General features: G+C 42.5%; 1 pseudogene; it reads left to right on the plus strand.

Annotated features, from left to right (window-relative positions):
* Positions 1 to 25,192, plus strand: part of LOC124034967 — a 258,182-nt pseudogene that overhangs the window by 82,432 nt on the left and 150,558 nt on the right.

Raw genomic sequence — 25,192 nt, forward strand, 5'->3', positions numbered from 1 at the left:
GTTTGATTAGCAACATGTTTGATTAGCAACATGTGTAATTAGCAACGTGTTTGATTAGCAACATGTTTGATTAGCAACATGTTTGATTAGCAACATGTTTGATTAGCAATATGTGTAATTAGCAACATGTTTGATTAGCAACATGTGTAATTAGCAACATGTGTAATTAGCAACATGTTTGATTAGCAACATGTGTAATTAGCAACATGTTTGATTAGCAAAACGTCCGATTAGCAACATGTTTGATTAGCAACATGTGTAATTAGCAACATGTTTGATTAGCAAAACGTCCGATTAGCAACATGTTTGAATTTCAAGGTAAAAGTTGAAGAAGCGTGAGTGATAGGAGTTGGGCATACATGGGGGAAAGGTTTTCAAGTACGGCAGACTGTACCATTGCCAATTAGAACAAGACATATGGACAATAGCCTAGAATATGATATAGTACTCAACTCAGGTATTCAAGTGCATTCATCCATCCATCTATCCATCCAATCATTCGTTCATCTATCCTTTTAATCCATGAATTTATTTTTGCTCCCTTACTCTGACAGGCCTAAATGATGTTTTGAAAACAAAATATCTTCTCCTATCAGACCAATAGGTGGCAGGAGTTGCCAGTCAAGTCAGACAGTAACTAAACACATGACTGGACCTGTGGTCCCTTGTGGCTCAGAGAGCATCGCACTTTCAACTGCCTTTGTGGTTTTGATTCTCATGGGGGAAAATGCACGTACTCACACTACTATAAGTCACTCTGGATAAGAGAGTCTGCTAAATGACTCACTACTGTAGTGGCTCTGGATCAGAGAGTCTGTTAAATGACTCACTACTGTAGTGACTCTGGATGATTAAATGACTCACTACTGTAGTGACTCTGGATAAGAGAGTCTTAAATGACTCACTACTGTAGTGGCTCTGGATCAGAGAGTCTGCTAAATGACTCACTACTGTAGTGACTCTGGATGAGTCTGCTAAATGACTCACTAGTGTAGTGACTCTGGATCAGAAGTCTGCTAAATGACTCACTACTGATTCTGCTAAATGACTTAAATGTAAATGTATCTCTGGATCAGAGAGTCTGCTAAATGATTCACTACTGTAGTATCTCTGGATAAGAGAGTCTGCTAAATGACTCACTACTATACATTGCTCTGGTTCAGAGAGTCCGTTAAATGACTCACTACTGTAGTATCTCTGGATAAGAGAGTCTGCTAAATGACTCACTACTATATGTTGCTCTGGTTCAGAGAGTCTGTTAAATGACTCACTACTGTAGTGACTCTGGATAAGAGAGTCTGCTAAATGACTCACTACTATACATTGCTCTGGTTCAGAGAGTCTGTTAAATGACTCACTACTGTAGTATCTCTGGATAAGAGAGTCTGCTAAATGACTCACTACTGTAGTGACTCTGGATAAGAGAGTCTGCTAAATGACTCACTACTATACATTGCTCTGGTTCAGAGAGTCCGTTAAATGACTCACTACTGTAGTATCTCTGGATAAGAGAGTCTGCTAAATGACTCACTACTGTAGTGGCTCTGGATCAGAGAGTCTGCTAAATGACTCACTACTGTAGTGACTCTGGATAAGAGAGTCTGCTAAATGACTCACTAGTGTAGTGACTCTGGATCAGAGAGTCTGCTAAATGACTCACTACTGATAAGAGCGTCTGCTAAATGACTTAAATGTAAATGTATCTCTGGATCAGAGAGTCTGCTAAATGATTCACTACTGTAGTATCTCTGGATAAGAGAGTCTGCTAAATGACTCACTACTATACATTGCTCTGGTTCAGAGAGTCCGTTAAATGACTCACTACTGTAGTATCTCTGGATAAGAGAGTCTGCTAAATGACTCACTACTATATGTTGCTCTGGTTCAGAGAGTCTGTTAAATGACTCACTACTGTAGTATCTCTGGATAAGAGAGTCTGCTAAATGACTCACTACTGTAGTGACTCTGGATAAGAGAGTCTGCTAAATGACTCACTACTATACATTGCTCTGGTTCAGAGAGTCCGTTAAATGACTCACTACTGTAGTATCTCTGGATAAGAGAGTCTGTTAAATGACTCACTACTATACATTGCTCTGGTTCAGAGAGTCCGTTAAATGACTCACTACTGTAGTATCTCTGGATAAGAGAGTCTGCTAAATGACTCACTACTGTAGTGACTCTGGATAAGAGAGTCTGCTAAATGACTCACTACTATACATTGCTCTGGTTCAGAGAGTCTGTTAAATGACTCACTACTGTAGTATCTCTGGATAAGAGAGTCTGCTAAATGACTCACTACTGTAGTGACTCTGGATAAGAGAGTCTGCTAAATGACTCACTACTATACATTGCTCTGGTTCAGAGAGTCTGTTAAATGACTCACTACTGTAGTATCTCTGGATAAGAGAGTCTGCTAAATGACTCACTACTGTAGTGACTCTGGATAAGAGAGTCTGCTAAATGACTCACTACTATACATTGCTCTGGTTCAGAGAGTCTGTTAAATGACTCACTACTGTAGTATCTCTGGATAAGAGAGTCTGCTAAATGACTCACTACTGTAGTGACTCTGGATAAGAGAGTCTGCTAAATGACTCACTACTATACATTGCTCTGGATCTGGGAGTCTGCTAAATGACTCACTACTATACATTGCTCTGGATCTGGGAGTCTGTTAAATGACTCACTACTATACATTGCTCTGGATAAGAGAGTCTGCTAAATGACTCACTACTATACATTGCTCTGGATCTGGGAGTCTGTTAAATGACTCACTACTATACATTGCTCTGGATAAGAGAGTCTGCTAAATGACTCACTACTATACATTGCTCTGGATAAGAGAGTCTGCTAAATGACTCACTACTATACATTGCTCTGGATAAGAGAGTCTGCTAAATGACTCACTACTATACATTGCTCTGGATAAGAGAGTCTGCTAAATGACTCACTACTATACATTGCTCTGGATCAGAGAGTCTGTTAAATGACTCACTACTATACATTGCTCTGGATCTGGGAGTCTGTTAAATGACTCACTACTATACATTGCTCTGGATCAGAGAGTCTGTTAAATGACTCACTACTATACATTGCTCTGGATCAGAGAGTCTGTTAAATGACTCACTACTATACATTGCTCTGGATAAGAGAGTCTGCTAAATGACTCACTACTATACATTGCTCTGGATCTGGGAGTCTGTTAAATGACTCACTACTATACATTGCTCTGGATAAGAGAGTCTGTTAAATGACTCACTACTATACATTGCTCTGGATCAGAGAGTCTGTTAAATGACTCACTACTATACATTGCTCTGGATCAGAGAGTCTGTTAAATGACTCACTACTATACATTGCTCTGGATCTGGGAGTCTGTTAAATGACTCACTACTATACATTGCTCTGGATCTGGGAGTCTGCTAAATGACTCACTACTATACATTGCTCTGGATCAGAGAGTCTGCTAAATGACTCACTACTATACATTGCTCTGGATCTGGGAGTCTGTTAAATGACTCACTACTATACATTGCTCTGGATCTGGGAGTCTGCTAAATGACTCACTACTATACATTGCTCTGGATCAGAGAGTCTGCTAAATGACTCACTACTATACATTGCTCTGGATCTGGGAGTCTGTTAAATGACTCACTACTATACATTGCTCTGGATCTGGGAGTCTGCTAAATGACTCACTACTATACATTGCTCTGGATCAGAGAGTCTGCTAAATGACTCACTACTATACATTGCTCTGGATCTGGGAGTCTGCTAAATGACTCACTACTATACATTGCTCTGGATCTGGGAGTCTGCTATAAATGACTCACTACTATACATTGCTCTGGTTCAGAGAGTCTGCTAAATGACTCACTACTATACATTGCTCTGGATCTGGGAGTCTGCTATAAATGACTCACTACTATACATTGCTCTGGTTCAGAGAGTCTGCTAAATGACTCACTACTATACATTGCTCTGGATCTGGGAGTCTGCTAAATGACTCACTACTATACATTGCTCTGGATCTGGGAGTCTGCTAAATGACTCACTACTATACATTGCTCTGGATCTGGGAGTCTGCTAAATGACTCACTACTATACATTGCTCTGGATCTGGGAGTCTGCTAAATGACTCACTACTATACATTGCTCTGGATCTGGGAGTCTGCTAAATGACTCACTACTATACATTGCTCTGGATCTGGGAGTCTGCTAAATGACTCACTACTATACATTGCTCTGGATCTGGGAGTCTGCTAAATGACTCACTACTATACATTGCTCTGGATCTGGGAGTCTGCTAAATGACTCACTACTATACATTGCTCTGGATCTGGGAGTCTGCTAAATGACTCACTACTATACATTGCTCTGGATCTGGGAGTCTGCTAAATGACTCACTACTATACATTGCTCTGGATCTGGGAGTCTGCTAAATGACTCACTACTATACATTGCTCTGGATCTGGGAGTCTGCTAAATGACTCACTACTATACATTGCTCTGGATCTGGGAGTCTGTTAAATGACTCACTACTATACATTGCTCTGGATCTGGGAGTCTGTTAAATGACTCACTACTATACATTGCTCTGGATCTGGGAGTCTGCTAAATGACTCACTACTATACATTGCTCTGGATCTGGGAGTCTGCTAAATGACTCACTACTATACATTGCTCTGGATCTGGGAGTCTGTTAAATGACTCACTACTATACATTGCTCTGGATCTGGGAGTCTGCTATAAATGACTCACTACTATACATTGCTCTGGATCTGGGAGTCTGTTAAATGACTCACTACTATACATTGCTCTGGATCTGGGAGTCTGCTAAATGACTCACTACTATACATTGCTCTGGATCTGGGAGTCTGTTAAATGACTCACTACTATACATTGCTCTGGATCTGGGAGTCTGCTAAATGACTCACTACTATACATTGCTCTGGATCTGGGAGTCTGCTAAATGACTCACTACTATACATTGCTCTGGATCTGGGAGTCTGCTAAATGACTCACTACTATACATTGCTCTGGATCTGGGAGTCTGCTAAATGACTCACTACTATACATTGCTCTGGATCTGGGAGTCTGCTAAATGACTCACTACTATACATTGCTCTGGATCTGGGAGTCTGCTAAATGAAATGACTCTGGATCACTGCTAAATGACTACTACTATACATTGCTCTGGATCTGGGAGTCTGCTAAATGACTCACTACTATACATTGCTCTGGATCTGGGAGTCTGCTAAATGACTCACTACTATACATTGCTCTGGATCTGGGAGTCTGTTAAATGACTCACTACTATACATTGCTCTGGATCTGGGAGTCTGTTAAATGACTCACTACTATACATTGCTCTGGATCTGGGAGTCTGCTAAATGACTCACTACTATACATTGCTCTGGATCTGGGAGTCTGCTAAATGACTCACTACTATACATTGCTCTGGATCTGGGAGTCTGCTAAATGACTCACTACTATACATTGCTCTGGATCTGGGAGTCTGCTAAATGACTCACTACTATACATTGCTCTGGATCTGGGAGTCTGCTAAATGACTCACTACTATACATTGCTCTGGATAAGAGAGTCTGCTAAATGACTCACTACTATACATTGCTCTGGATCTGGGAGTCTGTTAAATGACTCACTACTGTAGTGACTCTGGATAAGAGAGTCTGCTAAATGACTCACTACTATACATTGCTCTGGATCTGGGAGTCTGCTAAATGACTCACTACTATACATTGCTCTGGATCTGGGAGTCTGTTAAATGACTCACTACTATACATTGCTCTGGATCTGGGAGTCTGCTAAATGACTCACTACTATACATTGCTCTGGATCTGGGAGTCTGCTAAATGACTCACTACTATACCTCTGGATCTGGGAGTCTGCTAAATGACTCACTACTGTAGTATCTCTGGATAAGAGAGTCTGCTAAATGACTCACTACTATACATTGCTCTGGATCTGGGAGTCTGCTAAATGACTCACTACTATACATTGCTCTGGATCAGAGAGTCTGCTAAATGACTCACTACTATACATTGCTCTGGATCTGGGAGTCTGCTAAATGACTCACTACTATACATTGCTCTGGATCTGGGAGTCTGCTAAATGACTCACTACTGTACATTGCTCTGGATCTGGGAGTCTGCTAAATGACTCACTACTATACATTGCTCTGGATCTGGGAGTCTGCTAAATGACTCACTACTATACATTGCTCTGGATCTGGGAGTCTGCTAAATGACTCACTACTATACATTGCTCTGGATCTGGGAGTCTGCTAAATGACTCACTACTATACATTGCTCTGGATCTGGGAGTCTGCTAAATGACTCACTACTGTAGTATCTCTGGATCTGGGAGTCTGCTATAAATGATTCAAATGTACATTTTCACCCAGTTTCCAGGCAAAGATGGAAAATTCAACTTCCAACTGCCACTTTGTCTGATAACTTGCCACCCCAATAAGAAGGAGAGGAAAGTAATGGCTAAACACTCGCCCGGCTTCACAGTTTGTCACTGCATCCCAATTACCTTCCTGTGTGAGAGACTAACAACAGTTCACACCATAGCAAAGGAGGGAAGGAAGGAGAGGGGAGGGAAGACAGGGTGGGATGGAGGGGGAGGAGTGGGAAGGGGAGACGGAGAGGGTGAGTCATGTTATGTAGGTCTCTTCCTCTAATGACAATGAACCTTGGTGAGCAGCTATACAGTATGTTACTGAACCTTGGTGAGTAGATATACAGTATGTTACTGAACCTTGGTGAGCAGATATACAGTATGTTACTGAACCTTGGTGAGCAGATATACAGTATGTTACTGAACCTTGGTGAGCAGCTATATGGTATGTTACTGAACCTTGGTGAGCAGCTATATGGTATGTTACTGAACCTTGGTGAGCAGCTATACAGTATGTTACTGAACCTTGGTGAGCAGCTATACAGTATGTTACTGAACCTTGGTGAGCAGCTATACAGTATGTTACTGAACCTTGGTGAGCAGCTATATGGTATGTTACTGAACCTTGGTGAGCAGCTATATGGTATGTTACTGAACCTTGGTGAGCAGCTATATGGTATGTTACTGAACCTTGGTGAGCAGCTATATGGTATGTTACTGAACCTTGGTGAGCAGCTATATGGTATGTTACTGAACCTTGGTGAGCAGCTATACGGTATGTTACTGAACCTTGGTGAGCAGCTATATGGTATGTTACTGAACCTTGGTGAGCAGCTATATGGTATGTTACTGAACCTTGGTGAGCAGCTATACGGTATGTTACTGAACCTTGGTGAGCAGCTATATGGTATGTTACTGAACCTTGGTGAGCAGCTATACAGTATGTTACTGAACCTTGGTGAGCAGCTATATGGTATGTTACTGAACCTTGGTGAGCAGCTATATGGTATGTTACTGAACCTTGGTGAGCAGCTATACAGTATGTTACTGAACCTTGGTGAGCAGCTATACAGTATGTTACTGAACCTTGGTGAGCAGATATACAGTATGTTACTGAACCTTGGTGAGCAGCTATACAGTATGTTACTGAACCTTGGTGAGCAGCTATATGGTATGTTACTGAACCTTGGTGAGCAGCTATATGGTATGTTACTGAACCTTGGTGAGCAGCTATACGGTATGTTACTGAACCTTGGTGAGCAGCTATACAGTATGTTACTGAACCTTGGTGAGCAGCTATACAGTATGTTACTGAACCTTGGTGAGCAGCTATATGGTATGTTACTGAACCTTGGTGAGCAGCTATATGGTATGTTACTGAACCTTGGTGAGCAGCTATACAGTATGTTACTGAACCTTGGTGAGCAGCTATATGGTATGTTACTCTCCCAAATTACTGCACAGAAAAGGAGCCATGTGTTGTTGATTATAAATTGGATGGGGTTATTTTGAACAGCACTGTTCCAGGTTGTTAGCCATGGGTGTGGGCAGGGCTTGAAAACCAGTGCGCACAGCGATTTAATAACTCTGTGTTTACTTTGAAGAGAAATGTTTTTGTCGTAACACAGTACAGCGGAGTGTGTGTGTGTGTGTGTGTGTGTGTGTGCTCACGCACGCTGTAACACAACAACATGGTCTACATTATGTGTGTCTGTCGTAACACAGTGAGCTTGGCCACTCTAACCCCTGTGGGCTATGGACAGATGCAGACAGAGTTGCATGCAACAATAGACAGACACACACACACACACACAACGATGGAACATTCTGTGATCGTGTTCAAACATTAAGGAAAACCTTTTTCTATTTTTTAATAAAAAATGTTAGTTACATAATAATAACTACAGCATCGTAATAATTACTTCTCTGGGATAAACAAAACAATATCTGTCCAAGTCTGACGTGTTATCATGAATTGTTTGTTAGAGAAATTAAACTCTGTGAAAAGAGAATATATTCACCGCTGTAAGTGTGTTGTTTATGAAGTTGATCAATAAGGAAAAGATTCTGATTTTGTTGCTTTCTGTAATGGTGAACAACATCACTGTCCTCTGTAATGGTGAACAACATCACTGTCCTCTGTAATGGTGAACAACATCACTGTCCTCTGTAATGGTGAACAACATCACTGTCTGAAATGGTGAACATTTACATTTACATTTACATTTAAGTCATTTAGCAGACGCTCTTATCCAGAGCGACAACATCACTGTCCTCTGTAATGGTGAACAACATCACTGTCCTCTGTAATGGTGAACAACATCACTGTCCTCTGTAATGGTGAACAACATCACTGTCCTCTGTAATGGTGAACAACATCACTGTCCTCTGAAATGGTGAACAACATCACTGTCCTCTGTAATGGTGAACAACATCACTGTCCTCTGAAATGGTGAACAACATCACTGTCCTCTGTAATGGTGAACAACATCACTGTCCTCTGAAATGGTGAACAACATCACTGTCCTCTGAAATGGTGAACAACATCACTGTCCTCTGTAATGGTGAACAACATCACTGTCCTCTGTAATGGTGAACAACATCACTGTCCTCTGAAATGGTGAACAACATCACTGTCCTCTGTAATGGTGAACAACATCACTGTCCTCTGTAATGGTGAACAACATCACTGTCCTCTGTAATGGTGAACAACATCACTGTCCTCTGAAATGGTGAACAACATCACTGTCCTCTGTAATGGTGAACAACATCACTGTCCTCTGTAGTGGTGAAAAACATCACTGTCCTCTGAAATGGTGAACAACATCACTGTCCTCTGAAATGGTGAACAACATCACTGTCCTCTGAAATGGTGAACAACATCACTGTCCTCTGTAGTGGTGAAAAACATCACTGTCCTCTGTAGTGGTGAACAACATCACTGTCCTCTGTAGTGGTGAACAACATCACTGTCCTCTGAAATGGTGAACAACATCACTGTCCTCTGTAGTGGTGAAAAACATCACTGTCCTCTGTAGTGGTGAACAACATCACTGTCCTCTGTTGTGGTGAAAAACATCACTGTCCTCTGTAATGGTGAACAACATCACTGTCCTCTGTAATGGTGAACAACATCACTGTCCTCTGAAATGGTGAACAACATCACTGTCCTCTGTAGTGGTGAAAAACATCACTGTCCTCTGTAATGGTGAACAACATCACTGTCCTCTGTAATGGTGAACAACATCACTGTCCTCTGAAATGGTGAACAACATCACTGTCCTCTGAAATGGTGAACAACATCACTGTCCTCTGTAATGGTGAACAACATCACTGTCCTCTGTAATGGTGAACAACATCACTGTCCTCTGAAATGGTGAACAACATCACTGTCCTCTGTAATGGTGAACAACATCACTGTCCTCTGTAATGGTGAACAACATCACTGTCCTCTGTAATGGTGAACAACATCACTGTCCTCTGAAATGGTGAACAACATCACTGTCCTCTGTAATGGTGAACAACATCACTGTCCTCTGTAGTGGTGAAAAACATCACTGTCCTCTGAAATGGTGAACAACATCACTGTCCTCTGAAATGGTGAACAACATCACTGTCCTCTGAAATGGTGAACAACATCACTGTCCTCTGTAGTGGTGAAAAACATCACTGTCCTCTGTAGTGGTGAACAACATCACTGTCCTCTGTAGTGGTGAACAACATCACTGTCCTCTGAAATGGTGAACAACATCACTGTCCTCTGTAGTGGTGAAAAACATCACTGTCCTCTGTAGTGGTGAACAACATCACTGTCCTCTGTTGTGGTGAAAAACATCACTGTCCTCTGTAATGGTGAACAACATCACTGTCCTCTGTAATGGTGAACAACATCACTGTCCTCTGAAATGGTGAACAACATCACTGTCCTCTGTAGTGGTGAAAAACATCACTGTCCTCTGTAATGGTGAACAACATCACTGTCCTCTGTAATGGTGAACAACATCACTGTCCTCTGAAATGGTGAACATTTACATTTACATTTACATTTAAGTCATTTAGCAGACGCTCTTATCCAGAGCGACAACATCACTGTCCTCTGTAATGGTGAACAACATCACTGTCCTCTGTAATGGTGAACAACATCACTGTCCTCTGTAATGGTGAACAACATCACTGTCCTCTGTAATGGTGAACAACATCACTGTCCTCTGAAATGGTGAACATTTACATTTACATTTAAGTCATTTAGCAGACGCTCTTATCCAGAGCGACAACATCACTGTCCTCTGTAATGGTGAACAACATCACTGTCCTCTGTAATGGTGAACAACATCACTGTCCTCTGTAATGGTGAACAACATCACTGTCCTCTGTAATGGTGAACAACATCACTGTCCTCTGAAATGGTGAACATTTACATTTACATTTAAGTCATTTAGCAGACGCTCTTATCCAGAGCGACAACATCACTGTCCTCTGTAATGGTGAACAACATCACTGTCCTCTGTAATGGTGAACAACATCACTGTCCTCTGTAATGGTGAACAACATCACTGTCCTCTGTAATGGTGAACAACATCACTGTCCTCTGTAATGGTGAACAACATCACTGTCCTCTGAAATGGTGAACAACATCACTGTCCTCTGTAATGGTGAACAACATCACTGTCCTCTGAAATGGTGAACAACATCACTGTCCTCTGTAATGGTGAACAACATCACTGTCCTCTGAAATGGTGAACAACATCACTGTCCTCTGAAATGGTGAACAACATCACTGTCCTCTGTAATGGTGAACAACATCACTGTCCTCTGTAATGGTGAACAACATCACTGTCCTCTGAAATGGTGAACAACATCACTGTCCTCTGTAATGGTGAACAACATCACTGTCCTCTGTAATGGTGAACAACATCACTGTCCTCTGAAATGGTGAACAACATCACTGTGAACAACTCTGAAATGGTGAACAACATCACTGTCCTCTGTAATGGTGAACAACATCACTGTCCTCTGTAGTGGTGAAAAACATCACTGTCCTCTGAAATGGTGAACAACATCACTGTCCTCTGAAATGGTGAACAACATCACTGTCCTCTGTAGTGGTGAAAAACATCACTGTCCTCTGTAGTGGTGAACAACATCACTGTCCTCTGTAGTGGTGAACAACATCACTGTCCTCTGAAATGGTGAACAACATCACTGTCCTCTGTAGTGGTGAAAAACATCACTGTCCTCTGTAGTGGTGAACAACATCACTGTCCTCTGTTGTGGTGAAAAACATCACTGTCCTCTGTAATGGTGAACAACATCACTGTCCTCTGTAATGGTGAACAACATCACTGTCCTCTGAAATGGTGAACAACATCACTGTCCTCTGTAGTGGTGAAAAACATCACTGTCCTCTGTAATGGTGAACAACATCACTGTCCTCTGTAGTGGTGAACAACATCACTGTCCTCTGAAATGGTGAACATTTACATTTACATTTAAGTCATTTAGCAGACGCTCTTATCCAGAGCGACAACATCACTGTCCTCTGTAATGGTGAACAACATCACTGTCCTCTGTAATGGTGAACAACATCACTGTCCTCTGTAATGGTGAACAACATCACTGTCCTCTGAAATGTCACTGTCCTCTGTAATGGTGAACAACATCACTGTCCTCTGTAATGTCACTGTCCTCTGTAATGGTGAACAACATCACTGTCCTCTGTAATGGTGAACAACATCACTGTCCTCTGAAATGGTGAACAACATCACTGTCCTCTGTAGTGGTGAAAAACATCACTGTCCTCTGTAATGGTGAACAACATCACTGTCCTCTGTAATGGTGAACAACATCACTGTCCTCTGTAATGGTGAACAACATCACTGTCCTCTGAAATGGTGAACAACATCACTGTCCTCTGTAATGGTGAACAACGTCACTGTCCTCTGTAATGGTGAACAACATCACTGTCCTCTGTAATGTCACTGTCCTCTGAAATGGTGAACAACATCACTGTCCTCTGTAATGTCACTGTCCTCTGTAATGGTGAACAACATCACTGTCCTCTGTAATGGTGAACAACATCACTGTCCTCTGTAATGGTGAACAACGTCACTGTCCTCTGTAATGGTGAACAACATCACTGTCCTCTGTAATGGTGAACAACATCACTGTCCTCTGTAATGGTTCCCACTCTATTCCCACTCTATTCCCACTCTATATTCCCACTCTATTCCCACTCTATTCCCACTCTATTCCCACTCTATATTCCCACTCTATTTCCACTCTCTTCCCACTCTATTCCCACTATATTCCCACTCTATTCCCACTCTATTTCCACTCTCTTCCCACTCTATTCCCACTATATTCCCACTCTATATTCCCACTCTATTCCCACTCTATTCCCACTCTATTCCCACTCTATATTCCCACTCTATTCCCACTCTATTCCCACTCTATATTCCCACTCTATTCCCACTCTATTCCCACTCTATATTCCCACTCTATTCCCACTCTATTTCCACTCTATTCCCACCCTATTCCCACTCTATATTCCCACTCTATTCCCACTCTATTCCCACTCTATATTCCCACTCTATTCCCACTCTATTCCCACTCTATTCACACTCTATATTCCCACTCTCTTCCCACTCTATATTCCCACTCTATATTCCCACTCTATTCCCACTCTATTCCCACTCTATTTACTCTCTTCCCACTCTATTCCCACTCTATTCCCACTCTATATTCCCACTCTATTCCCACTCTATTCCCACTCTATATTCCCACTCTATTCCCACTCTATTCCCACTCTATATTCCCACTCTATTCCCACTCTATTCCCACTCTATTTCCACTCTATTCCCACCCTATTCCCACTCTATATTCCCACTCTATTCCCACTCTATTCCCACTCTATATTCCCACTCTATTCCCACTCTATTACCACTCTATTCCCACTCTATTCACACTCTCTTCCCACTCTATATTCCCACTCTCTTCCCACTCTATATTCCCACTCTATATTCCCACTCTATTCCCACTCTATATTCCCACTCTATATTCCCACTCTATATTCCCACTCTATTCCCACTCTATTCCCACTCTATTCCCACTCTATATTCCCACTCTATTCCCACTCTATTCCCACTCTATATTCCCACTCTATTCCCACTCTATTCCCACTCTCTTCCCACTCTCTTCCCACTCTATTCCCACTCTATTCCCACTCTATTCCCACTCCATTTCCACTCTATTCCCACCCTATTCCCACTCTATATTCTCACTCTATTCCCACTCTATATTCCCACTCTATTCCCACTCTATTACCACTCTATTCCCACTCTATTCACACTCTTCCCACTCTATATTCCCACTCTCTTCCCACTCTATATTCCCACTCTATATTCCCACTCTATTCCCACTCTATATTCCCACTCTATATTCCCACTCTATATTCCCACTCTATTCCCACTCTATTCCCACTCTATTCCCACTCTATATTCCCACTCTATTCCCACTCTCTTCCCACTCTCTTCCCACTCTCTTCCCACTCTATTCCCACTCTATTCCCACTCTATTTCCACTATATTCCCACCCTATTCCCACTCTATATTCCCACTCTATTCCCACTCTATTCCCACTCTATATTCCCACTCTATTCCCACTCTATTACCACTCTATTCCCACTCTATTCACACTCTCTTCCCACTCTATATTCCCACTCTCTTCCCACTCTATATTCCCACTCTATATTCCCACTCTATTCCCACTCTATATTCCCACTCTATATTCCCACTCTCTTCCCACTCTATATTCACACTCTATTCCCACTCTATTCCCACTCTATTCCCACTCTATATTCCCACTCTATTCCCACTCTATTCCCACTCTATTCCCACTCTCTTCCCACTCTCTTCCCACTCTATTCCCACTCTATTCCCACTCTATATTTCCACTCTATTCCCACTCTATTCCCACTCTATTTCCACTCTATATTCCCACTCTACATTCCCACTCTATATTCCCCTATTCTATTCCCACTCTATTCACACTCTATTCCCACTCTATTCCCACTCTATTCCCACTCTATTCCCACTCTATATTCCTACTCTCTTCCCACTCTATTCCCACTCTATATTCCCACTCTATATTCCCACTCTATTCACACTTTATTCCCGTAGAGCTCCGAGTGTCAGGATTTGGCCAGGGTTGTTCCGGTTTTTGGTCACTAGATGCCCCCATTGTGCCTTTTGACCTTTTGTTTTCCCTTGATCCTCATTATTATTTGCACCTGTGCCTCGTTTCCCCTGATTGTATTTAAACCCTTTGTTTTCCTCTGTTCTTTGCTCTGTGTTTGTATGTTAGCACCCAGCCCTAGTACTCTGCGAACTCTTGTTGATCCCGGTGGACTCTCTTGTGGAATTCTGTTTTTTGTTCTTGTTTGTTTGTTCTTGAGTATATTTTGAGGCTTTTTGTGCTATACATTCCACCTTGTGGATTTACCTTTTTGTCTTGGAGGATTACCTTTGTTCTTGTGGAATTCCTTGTGAGGTTGTGGAGTTACATGTTTTCCTGAAGAACTTCACTTTTTACTTCATTAAATACACCGTCTCAAGTACTGCTGTGTCTGCCTCATCTTCTGGGTTCTGCCGACTATTCGTGGCTCAGTTGGTTAAGTGACTGTTTCTCACTCCGGAGACCCGGGTTCACAACCGGGTCCTGACACTGAGACTATTGGGCGACGGAGAGGATGTCTGCCATTTTATTCGCTCTTAACCAACCGTTTTATTTTGTTAGTTTTTTCACATTGTCTGTTACTTATCTTGTACATAATGTTGCTGCTACCGTTCTGGACATCAGAATTGAGATTACTCACCCCGAATTGGACTAAGAGTTGTTCATCATTGAGTCGGGCGAGAGGGATTTACTCCAGACACCCAAACAGGCCCTCATCCCCATCATTCGCAGGAGAAAGAGATAGTGATTTTGCGCAAGGAGATTGGGGTGCCTTGTGACAAGTTGCTAATCTACCTTTGCCATCTGGAAAATAAATGGGACAAACTAAAAGCACGTATATCCTACCAATGGGACATTAAAACCTGTAATATCTTATGTTTCACCGAGTCGTGCCTGAACAACGACATTAATAACATACAGCTGGCAGGCACTATCGTCAGGATAAAACACCTGCCTCTGGTAAGACAAGGGTTGGCGGTCTACGTATATTTGAAACAACAGCTCGTGCATGATATCTAAGGAAGTCTCGAGGTTTTACTTTCAGGATAAGCTGTAGACCACACTATCTATCTAGAGAGTTTATCTGTATTTTTCGTAGCTGTCTACATTCCACCACAGACTGATGCCGGCACTAAGACCTCACTCAATGAGCTGTATACGGCCATAAGCAAACAGGAAAACGTTTACCCAGAGGCGGCTCTCCTAGTGGCCGTGGACTTTAATGGGAAAATTAAATCTGTTTTACTTCATTTCTATCAGCATGTTAAATGTGCAACCAGAAGGAAAAAAGACAAAGCTCTCTCTCACCCTCCATTTTGCAAATCTGACCATAATTCTATCCTCCTGATTTCTGCTTGAAAGCAAAAATTAAAACAGGAAGCACCAGAGACTCAGTCAAGAAATAAGTAGTAAGATGAAGCAGATGCTAAACTATAGGACTGTCCTGCAGGCACAGAGTGCAATTTGTGAATGTTGACCAGTTTAAAGGTCTTACTCACATCGGCTGCGGAGAGCGTGATCACACATTTGTCCAAACAGCTGATGCTCTCATGCATGTTTCAGTGTTACTTACCTCGAAGCATTGAAACGTTGTCGGAGGAATAGGGTACGGCGGGAACCTGGATGACAGCTGAGCTTTGAAGAATGAGCCCATTCCAGGTCCGGTGACCGGACTGAGTTAGGGACAAACAGCCAGTTAGCAGGGCCCACTTCAGGTCCAGGCTGGGAGCGATGTGCCTTGCGAACCAATTCGCCAACCCACTGTGGCAGCAAGGCATGAGTTTTGGAGGTCGAGGTTGTGGCAGAGGAACAGAAGAGAAGCAGGAGAAGGCGTAAGGCTTCACATTTTTGGACCCTGGGCGGTAGGAAATGGTGAAGTTGAATGTAGTAAACAAGAGAGCCCACCGGGCCTGCCTGGAGTTAAAACGCTTGGCTGTACAGAGATATTCCACATTTTTATGGTCGGTCCAGACCAAGAATGGCTGTTCTGCTCCTTTCAGCCAGTGGCTCTACTCTTCCAGCGCCATCTTGACCGCCAGGAGTTCTCAGTTGCCTACGTTGTTGTTCCTCTCAGCAGAATTAAGACGATGGGACAGGAAGGCACAGGGATGAAGCTTTTGGTCCCAGGCAGATCGCTTAGACAGGATGGCCCCCACTCCAACATCAGAAGCAAATTACAAACTACAAATTGACGAGACGATTCCAGATGGATGAGGATGGGTCCAGTTGTGAACTAATGCTTCAGGTCCACAAAGGATTTTTCGACAGCTGGAGACCATGTGAACAGTACTTAGGGGGAGGTGAGTGCCAAAAGGGGGGCCGTCAGGGTCCTGTAACCCCGAATGAAACGTCGGTAGAAGTTTGCAAAACCTAGGAAATGTTGCAACTGCACCCTAGACGTAGGTGGAGGGCAATCCACCACTGCTTTCACCTTTCCAGGATCCATCTGGACATTACCCTCAGCAATGACATATCCCAGAAAGGCGAATGTAGAGCAGTGGAACTCACACTTCTCGGCATTCACAAACAATTAATTGGTTCTCCAGGAGGCACTGAAGGACCTGCCTGACATGAAGAACATGTTCTTGGGCAGACCGAGAAAAAAACAGGATGTTCATCAAGGTAGACGAACACAAACGGTTCAGCATGTCCCGGAGAACATCGTTTACCAAAGCCGGGAAGACAGTGGGGCGTTGGTGAGTCCAAACGGCATGACCTGGTACTCATAATGTCCACTGGCAGTGTTGAAGGTTGTCTTCCACTCTTCCCCTTCGCGTATCCGAACCAGGTGGTAGGCATTCCCGAAGGTCCAGCTTGGAAAAAATGGTGGCCTCCTGGAGAGGTTCAAAAGCCGAGGAGAGGAGTGGTAGGGGTTAATGATTTTTAACAGTAATGTTCAGTCCCCGGCTGTCAATGCACGGACACAGGATCTTGTCTTTCTCCACAAAGAAAAACCCTGCGCCGGCAGGAGATGCAGACGGACAGACGACCCCAGTAGCCAGAGAGTCCTCTATGTTATCCTCCATAGCCTTGGTCTCCGGGCCCGGATAGAGAATATAGCCGACCCCGAGGTGGTGTGGTGCCTGAGAGAAGATCAATTGCACAATTAAAAGGACGGTGAGGGGGAAGAGAAGTAGCACGTGCCTTACTGAAAGCTTCAAGGAGGTCATGGTATTCAGTGGTAATGGCAGAAACATCCAAAGCCTTGCTAACGTCCTGAGGAAGACGTTTCGGGGACGGCTGTGCTGCTTGAATATAGTGGGAATGGCAGAGCCAAAGCCTTGCTAACGTCCTGAGGAAGACGTCTCGGGGACGGCTGTGCTGCTTGAATATAGTGGGAATGGCAGAGCCAAAGCCTTGTTAACGCCCTGAGGAAGACGTTTCGGGGACGGCTGTGCTGCTTGAATATAGTGGGAATGGCAGAGCCAAAGCCTTGCTAACGTCCTGAGGAAGACGTCTCGGGGACGGCTGTGCTGCTTGAATATAGTGGGAATGGCAGAGCCAAAGCCTTGTTAACGCCCTGAGGAAGACGTTTCGGGGACGGCTGTGCTGCTTGAATATAGTGGGAATGGCAGAGCCAAAGCCTTGTTAACGCCCTGAGGAAGACGTTTCGGGGACGGCTGTGCTGCTTGAATATAGTGGGAATGGCAGAGCCAAAGCCTTGTTAACGCCCTGAGCAAGACGTTTCGGGGACGGCTGTGCTGCTTGAATATAGTGGGAATGGCAGAGCCAAAGCCTTGTTAACGCCCTGAGGAAGACGTTTCGGGGACGGCTGTGCTGCTTGAATATAGTGGGAATGGCAGAGCCAAAGCCTTGTTAACGCCCTGAGGAAAGACGTCTCGGGGACGGCTGTGCTGCTTGAATATAGTGGGAATGGCAGAGCCAAAGCCTTGTTAACGCCCTGAGGAAGACGTTTCGGGGACGGCTGTGCTGCTTGAATATAGTGGGAATGGCAGAGCCAAAGCCTTGTTAACGCCCTGAGGAAGACGTTTCGGGGACGGCTGTGCTGCTTGAATATAGTGGGAATGGCAGAGCCAAAGCCTTGTTAACGCCCTGAGCAAGACGTTTCGGGGACGGCTATGCTGCTTGAATATAGTGGGAATGGCAAAAATGGGCTCCAACCCGGTGCTCGTGGTCCAGTCAAAAACAGGGTTGTGTTTTTGGAGCCAGAATAATCTCAAGACAACAGGAACTGTTGGGGAGATGCAATAAGGAGGAACTGTATGGTCTCACTGTGGTTACCTGAAGCCTATACATGAACCGACACAGTAGTATGGTTGACTCCACCTATTGAGCGGCCGTCCAGTGCCCTGGCATCCATGGGAACCGAGAGAAGTAGAGTGGGAATACCAATCTCAGAAGCAATAGTAACATCCATAAAACTTTCATCAGCCCCAGAGTCAATGAGCACTCGGCAGACTTAGATTGGTCTCCCCACAGCACAAGCACAAAGAAAGGTGTGCGGGTGATGGGAATTAGGGAACTCCCAGTCTGGCTCACCAAAGTACTTGTACCCACCAGAGACAAGGGTTTCCTAACAGGGCAGGTAGCTATATAATGTCCTGCCCCTCTACAGTACAGACAATAGTTAGAACGCAGCCTACGTGAGCGTTCCCCAACCGACGACCGAGCTCTTCCCAATTGCAAAGGCTCAGGAGTATCCAACTCATTGATGATTCACAAGGGAACTCGGGTGGCTTTGGATCCTCTCGGGTAAAACTGCCTTCGGGATCTGACTACTTAATATATATATACTATATACCGGATAATATATATACTATATATTTTCACATTTATATTACAGTTTAAAGTATACTTTTTATAGATAACGCGTTATATAGTATATGTTACAGTACGTGTACTGTAGCTCAGTTGGTAGAGCATGTCGCTTGTAACGCCAGGGTAGTGGGTTCGATCCCCGGGACCACCCATACGTAGAATGTATGCACACATGACTGTAAGTCGCTTTGGATAAAAGCGTCTGCTAAATGGCATATTTTATTATATATTATTATTAATATTATTAATACTGTTAATTTATTATGCTGTATATGTAGTATATATTAAGGTATATTTTATACTGTTAATTTATGACGGTGTATTTACAGTATTGTACAGTATATACAGTATATACAGGGTATATTATAGGATACTGTGTCTGTAACTCAATAGGTCCTGATTTACTGGAGTGTTTTTTAACAATAGCATTTCTTTTTACCAAGAGTTGTTGAATATATTTTCATTATTCAGTTTGGAAGAGATGATGAAGGTAATGACAGCTTTTTTTCTTCTTCTTGTCTTCCTCCAGGAGCGGAGAACATTAAGAAGTACTGGTCTCGGTACTACCAGGGTTCTCAGGGTGTGGTATTCGTATTGGACAGCGCTTCTTCAGACGAGGAGTTGGAGTCGGCCCGTAATGAGCTCCACTCTGCCCTGCAGCACCCCCAGCTCTGCACCCTGCCCTTCCTCATACTGGCCAACCACCAGGACAAACCTGCTGCACGCCCACCCAACCAGGTAGACGATTGGACTATTTGTCCAATGTACACAAACATCCAATGTAAGTGTGGATCATGATTTAACCCTTAGGAAAGACACACAGAGGTTGTAGCAGAGGGCAGCTAGACCATGGCACCCCTGGAGCAGTTTTAGGGATTCAGTTTTTATTTTTATTTTTATTTCACCTTTATTTAACCAGGTAGGCTAGTTGAGAACAAGTTCTCATTTGCAACTGCGACCTGGCCAAAATAAAGCAAAGCAGTGTGAACAGACAACACAGAGTTACACATGGAGTAAACAATTAACAAGTCAATAACACAGTAGGAAAAAAAATGGGCAGTCTATATACAATGTGTGCAAAAGGCATGAGGAGGTAGGCGAATAATACAATTTTGCAGATTAACACTGGAGTGCCTTGCTCAAGGACACAACAGCAGGATCTGGGCAGAAACTAGTTGTTTTCTGTTAGTTTATATGAAAATAGCAAACTTTTCAAATACTTGAGATCGTCAAATATAGTTTATATAGATTTAAAATGAAAAGGCAACTCGTTTCTTTCTTTGACATTCAAATACAGGTCTCAGAAAACTAAATCAGATTTGAAAGCGGTTTGAATACCACTCAGAAAACTAAATCAGATTTGAAAGCGGTTTGAATACCACTCAGAAAACTAAATCAGATTTGAAAGCGGTTTGAATACCACTCAGAAAACCAAATCAGATTTGAAAGCGGTTTGAATACCACTCAGAAAACCAAATCAGATTTGAAAGCGGTTTGAATACCACTCAGAAAACCAAATCAGATTTGAAAGCGGTTTGAATACCACTCAGAAAACCAAATCAGATTTGAAAGCGGTTTGAATACCACTCAGAAAACCAAATCAGATTTGAAAGCGGTTTGAATACCACTCAGAAAACCAAATCAGATTTGAAAGCGGTTTGAATACCACTCAGAAAACCAAATCAGATTTGAAAGAAAACTAAATCAGATTTGAAAGCGGTTTGAATACCACTCAGAAAACCAAATCAGATTTGAAAGCGGTTTGAATACCACTCAGAAAACCAAATCAGATTTGAAAGCGGTTTGAATACCACTCAGAAAACCAAATCAGATTTGAAAGCGTTTTGAATACCACTCAGAAAACTAAATCAGATTTGAAAGCGGTTTGAATACCACTCAGAAAACCAAATCAGATTTGAAAGCGTTATGAATACCACTCAGAAAACCAAATCAGATTTGAAAGCGGTTTGAATACCACTCAGAAAACCAAATCAGATTTGAAAGCGGTTTGAATACCACTCAGAAAACCAAATCAGATTTGAAAGCGGTTTGAATACCACTCAGAAAACCAAATCAGATTTGAAAGCGGTTTGAATACCTCAGAAAACTCAGAGAAAACCAAATCAGATTTGAAAGCGGTTTGAATACCACTCAGAAAACCAAATCAGATTTGAAAGCGGTTTGAATACCACTCAGAAAACCAAATCAGATTTGAAAGCGGTTTGAATACCACTCAGAAAACCAAATCAGATTTGAAAGCGGTTTGAATACCACTCAGAAAACCAAATCAGATTTTAAGTTATTTGAATATATGCAAGTTATTTGAAAACAAACACACACACAAAAAAATGAACCAAAAACTGCAACAGTCAGTTGAATTAGTCTAAATATATGATTAGCACATGGTTGGGAGGGTCTCTTAGATATTAATTTTAATCTAGCGTATAGCGTATAATGAAATTACACGAGGGATATGGAATCACCTTGACCACTTACACATATTTTCACAATGAGTAAGAGTACTATTGAAACACTCGACAACATGTTCTTGTGCATGTGTATTAACTTTGTGATTATTACAATATACGATATTTGTTGGTTACTTTTGGAAATGTCTTTTATAATGACATAGTAGTGGAGTTACTACAAGGAATAAGACATTTTAAATCCGTCTATTCGTCTTGTGTTACAGGTTCTCATGCAATTACCAAAGTATTATGGAACAACATGCTAGTAAAATGTTTTTTTTTCTTCCCAAAAGTAATTACAGTTTCATTACACAATTAAAAGAACATTACACAAGAACAGTTTAACTTTAAGTGTCACTGAGACAGTAACAAAGTATGGCTAGTAAGTGTCGAAAGGAAACTAAATATCCTCAAAAACTGCCTAGGATGAAAATCATATTAGTTGGTATTCGGGGTAAACTCTCCCTCTCCCTCGTCTGATGAACAAACAGGATCAACGTTGTTTTGGCTGAGCATCCAATTTGCAAAATGTTTGCAAAATGTCTTTGAGGTATTTTCTGGTATCATAAAATGAATTGCAGCCTTCAACCTTGTTGGAGGAGTCATACAGCAGTTGAGCATCACACTGAGCACTACCAAATTTCCAACATCTCATTCCAAAATCATGGGTATAAATATGGAGTTGGTCCCCCCTTTGCTGCTATTACGGCCTCCACTCTTCTGGGAAGGCTTTCCACTAGATGTAGGAACCATGCTGCTATAACAGCCTCCACTCTTCTGGGAATGCTTTCCACTAGATGTAGGAACATTGCTGCTATAACAGCCTCCACTCTTCTGGGAAGGCTTTCCACTAGATGTTGGAACATTGCTGCTATAACAGCCTCCACTCTTCTGGGAAGGCTTTCCACTAGATGTAGGAACCATGCTGCTATAACAGCCTCCACTCTTCTGGGAAGGCTTTCCACTAGAGGACATTGCTGCTATAACAGCCTCCAGAGGCTTTCCACTAGATGACGGAACATTGCTGCTATAACAGCCTCCACTCTTCTGGGAAGGCTTACCACTAGATGTTGGAACATTGCTGCTATAACAGCCTCCACTCTTCTGGGAAGGCTTTCCACTAGATGTTGGGAAATTGCTGCTATAACAGCCTCCACTCTTCTGGGAAGGCTTTCCACTAGATGTTGGAACATTGCTGCTATAACAGCCTCCACTCTTCTGGGAAGGTTTTCCACTAGATGTTAGAACATTGCTGCTATAACAGCCTCCACTCTTCTGGGAATGCTTTCCACTAGATGTCGGAACATTGCTGCTATAACAGCCTCCACTCTTCTGGGAAGGCTTTCCACTAGATGTCGGAACATTGCTGCTATAACAGCCTCCACTCTTCTGGGAAGGCTTTCCACTAGATGTTGGGACATTGCTGCTATAACAGCCTCCACTCTTCTGGGAAGGCTTTCCACTAGATGTTGGAACATTGCTGCTATAACAGCCTCCACTCTTCTGGGAAGGCTTTCCACTAGATGTTGGAACATTGCTGCTATAACAGCCTCCACTCTTCTGGGAAGGCTTTCCACTAGATGTTGGAACATTGCTGCTGGGACTTGCTTCCATTCAGCCACAAGAGCATTAGTGAGGTCGAGCACTGATGATGTTGGACCAATTAGGCCTGGCTTGCAGTCACAGACACATGGACACACTCTTGCCTGCATCTAGCTGATCTAGGGTGTAATCATTAGTCCAACTGGAAAAACGTGTGCGAGCAAGGAGGCTACAAACCTGACTCAGTTGCAGCAGCTCTGTCATGAGGAATGGAACAAAATTCACCCAACTTATTGTGGGAAGCCTGTGGAAGGCTACCCGAAACGTTTGACCCAAGATAAACAATTTCAAGGCAATGCTACCAAAAACTAATTGAGTGTATGTAAACTTCTGACCCACTGGGAATGTGATGAAAGAGATAAAAGCTGAAATAAATCACTCTCTCTACTATTATTCTGACATTTCACATTCTTAAAATAAAGTGGTGATCCTAACTGACCTAAGACAGGGATGTTTACTAGGATTAAATGTCAGGAATTGTGGGAAAACTGAGTTTAAATGTATTTGACTAAGGTGTATGTAAACTTCTGACGCCATCTGTAGCTAATAGAACTAACGGTTAGTAAACCCAGAAACGTTACAGTGTACAGTCAGCAAGCAGTGTAGCAGTCATGCCGTCATGCCCCAGTGGCAATACATTTGTAGAACCAAAAGCTTGTAAAGAACAAGAGGGCCCACACACTGTTGAAGCTTCCAAAACATTCAGAATATCTCTACCACACCTGCTGTCTCTGTAGAGTTGAAAACTATCACAACTAATTCAACCGGTCAACTATCACACCTGATTCAACCGGTCAACTATCACACCTGATTCAACCTGTCAACTATCACAACTAATTCAACCGGTCAACTATCACACCTGATTCAACCTGTCAACTATCACACCTGATTCAACCTGTCAACTATCACACCTGATTCAACCTGTCAACTATCACACCTGATTCAACCTGTCAACTATCACACCTGATTCAACCTGTCAACTATCACAACTAATTAAACCTGTCAACTATCACAAGTAATTCAACCGGTCAACTATCACAAGTAATTCAACCTGTCAACTATCACAAGTAATTCAACCGGTCAACTATCACAAGTAATTCAACCGGTCAACTATCACAAGTAATTCAACCGGTCAACTATCACAAGTAATTCAACCGGTCAACTATCACACCTGATTCAACCTGTCAACTATCACACCTGATTCGAATGGTCAACTATCACAACTAATTCAACCTGTCAACTATCACAAGTAATTCAACCGGTCAACTATCACAAGTAATTCAACCGGTCAACTATCACAACTAATTCAACCGGTCAACTATCACAAGTAATTCAACCGGTCAACTATCACAACTAATTCAACCGGTCAACTATCACAAGTAATTCAACCGGTCAACTATCACAATTAATTCAACCGGTCAACTATCACACCTGATTCAACCGGTCAACTATCACACCTGCATCAACTGGTCAACTATCACACCTGATTCAACCGGTCAACTATCACACCTGATTCAACCTGTCAACTATCACACCTGATTCAACTGGTCAACTTATCATCGAGCCCTTGATTAGTTGAATATGTACTTTATTGTATTATGTATGCATACGTATTTTGCTGTAACTTTCTATCCAGAAAGAAATGGTTTCTTTTTATTTTTTTCCTTTCAAACCTCTGACAT

The sequence above is a fragment of the Oncorhynchus gorbuscha genome, linkage group LG05, assembly GCF_021184085.1.
Source record: "Oncorhynchus gorbuscha isolate QuinsamMale2020 ecotype Even-year linkage group LG05, OgorEven_v1.0, whole genome shotgun sequence".
Classification (NCBI taxonomy): domain Eukaryota; kingdom Metazoa; phylum Chordata; class Actinopteri; order Salmoniformes; family Salmonidae; genus Oncorhynchus; species Oncorhynchus gorbuscha.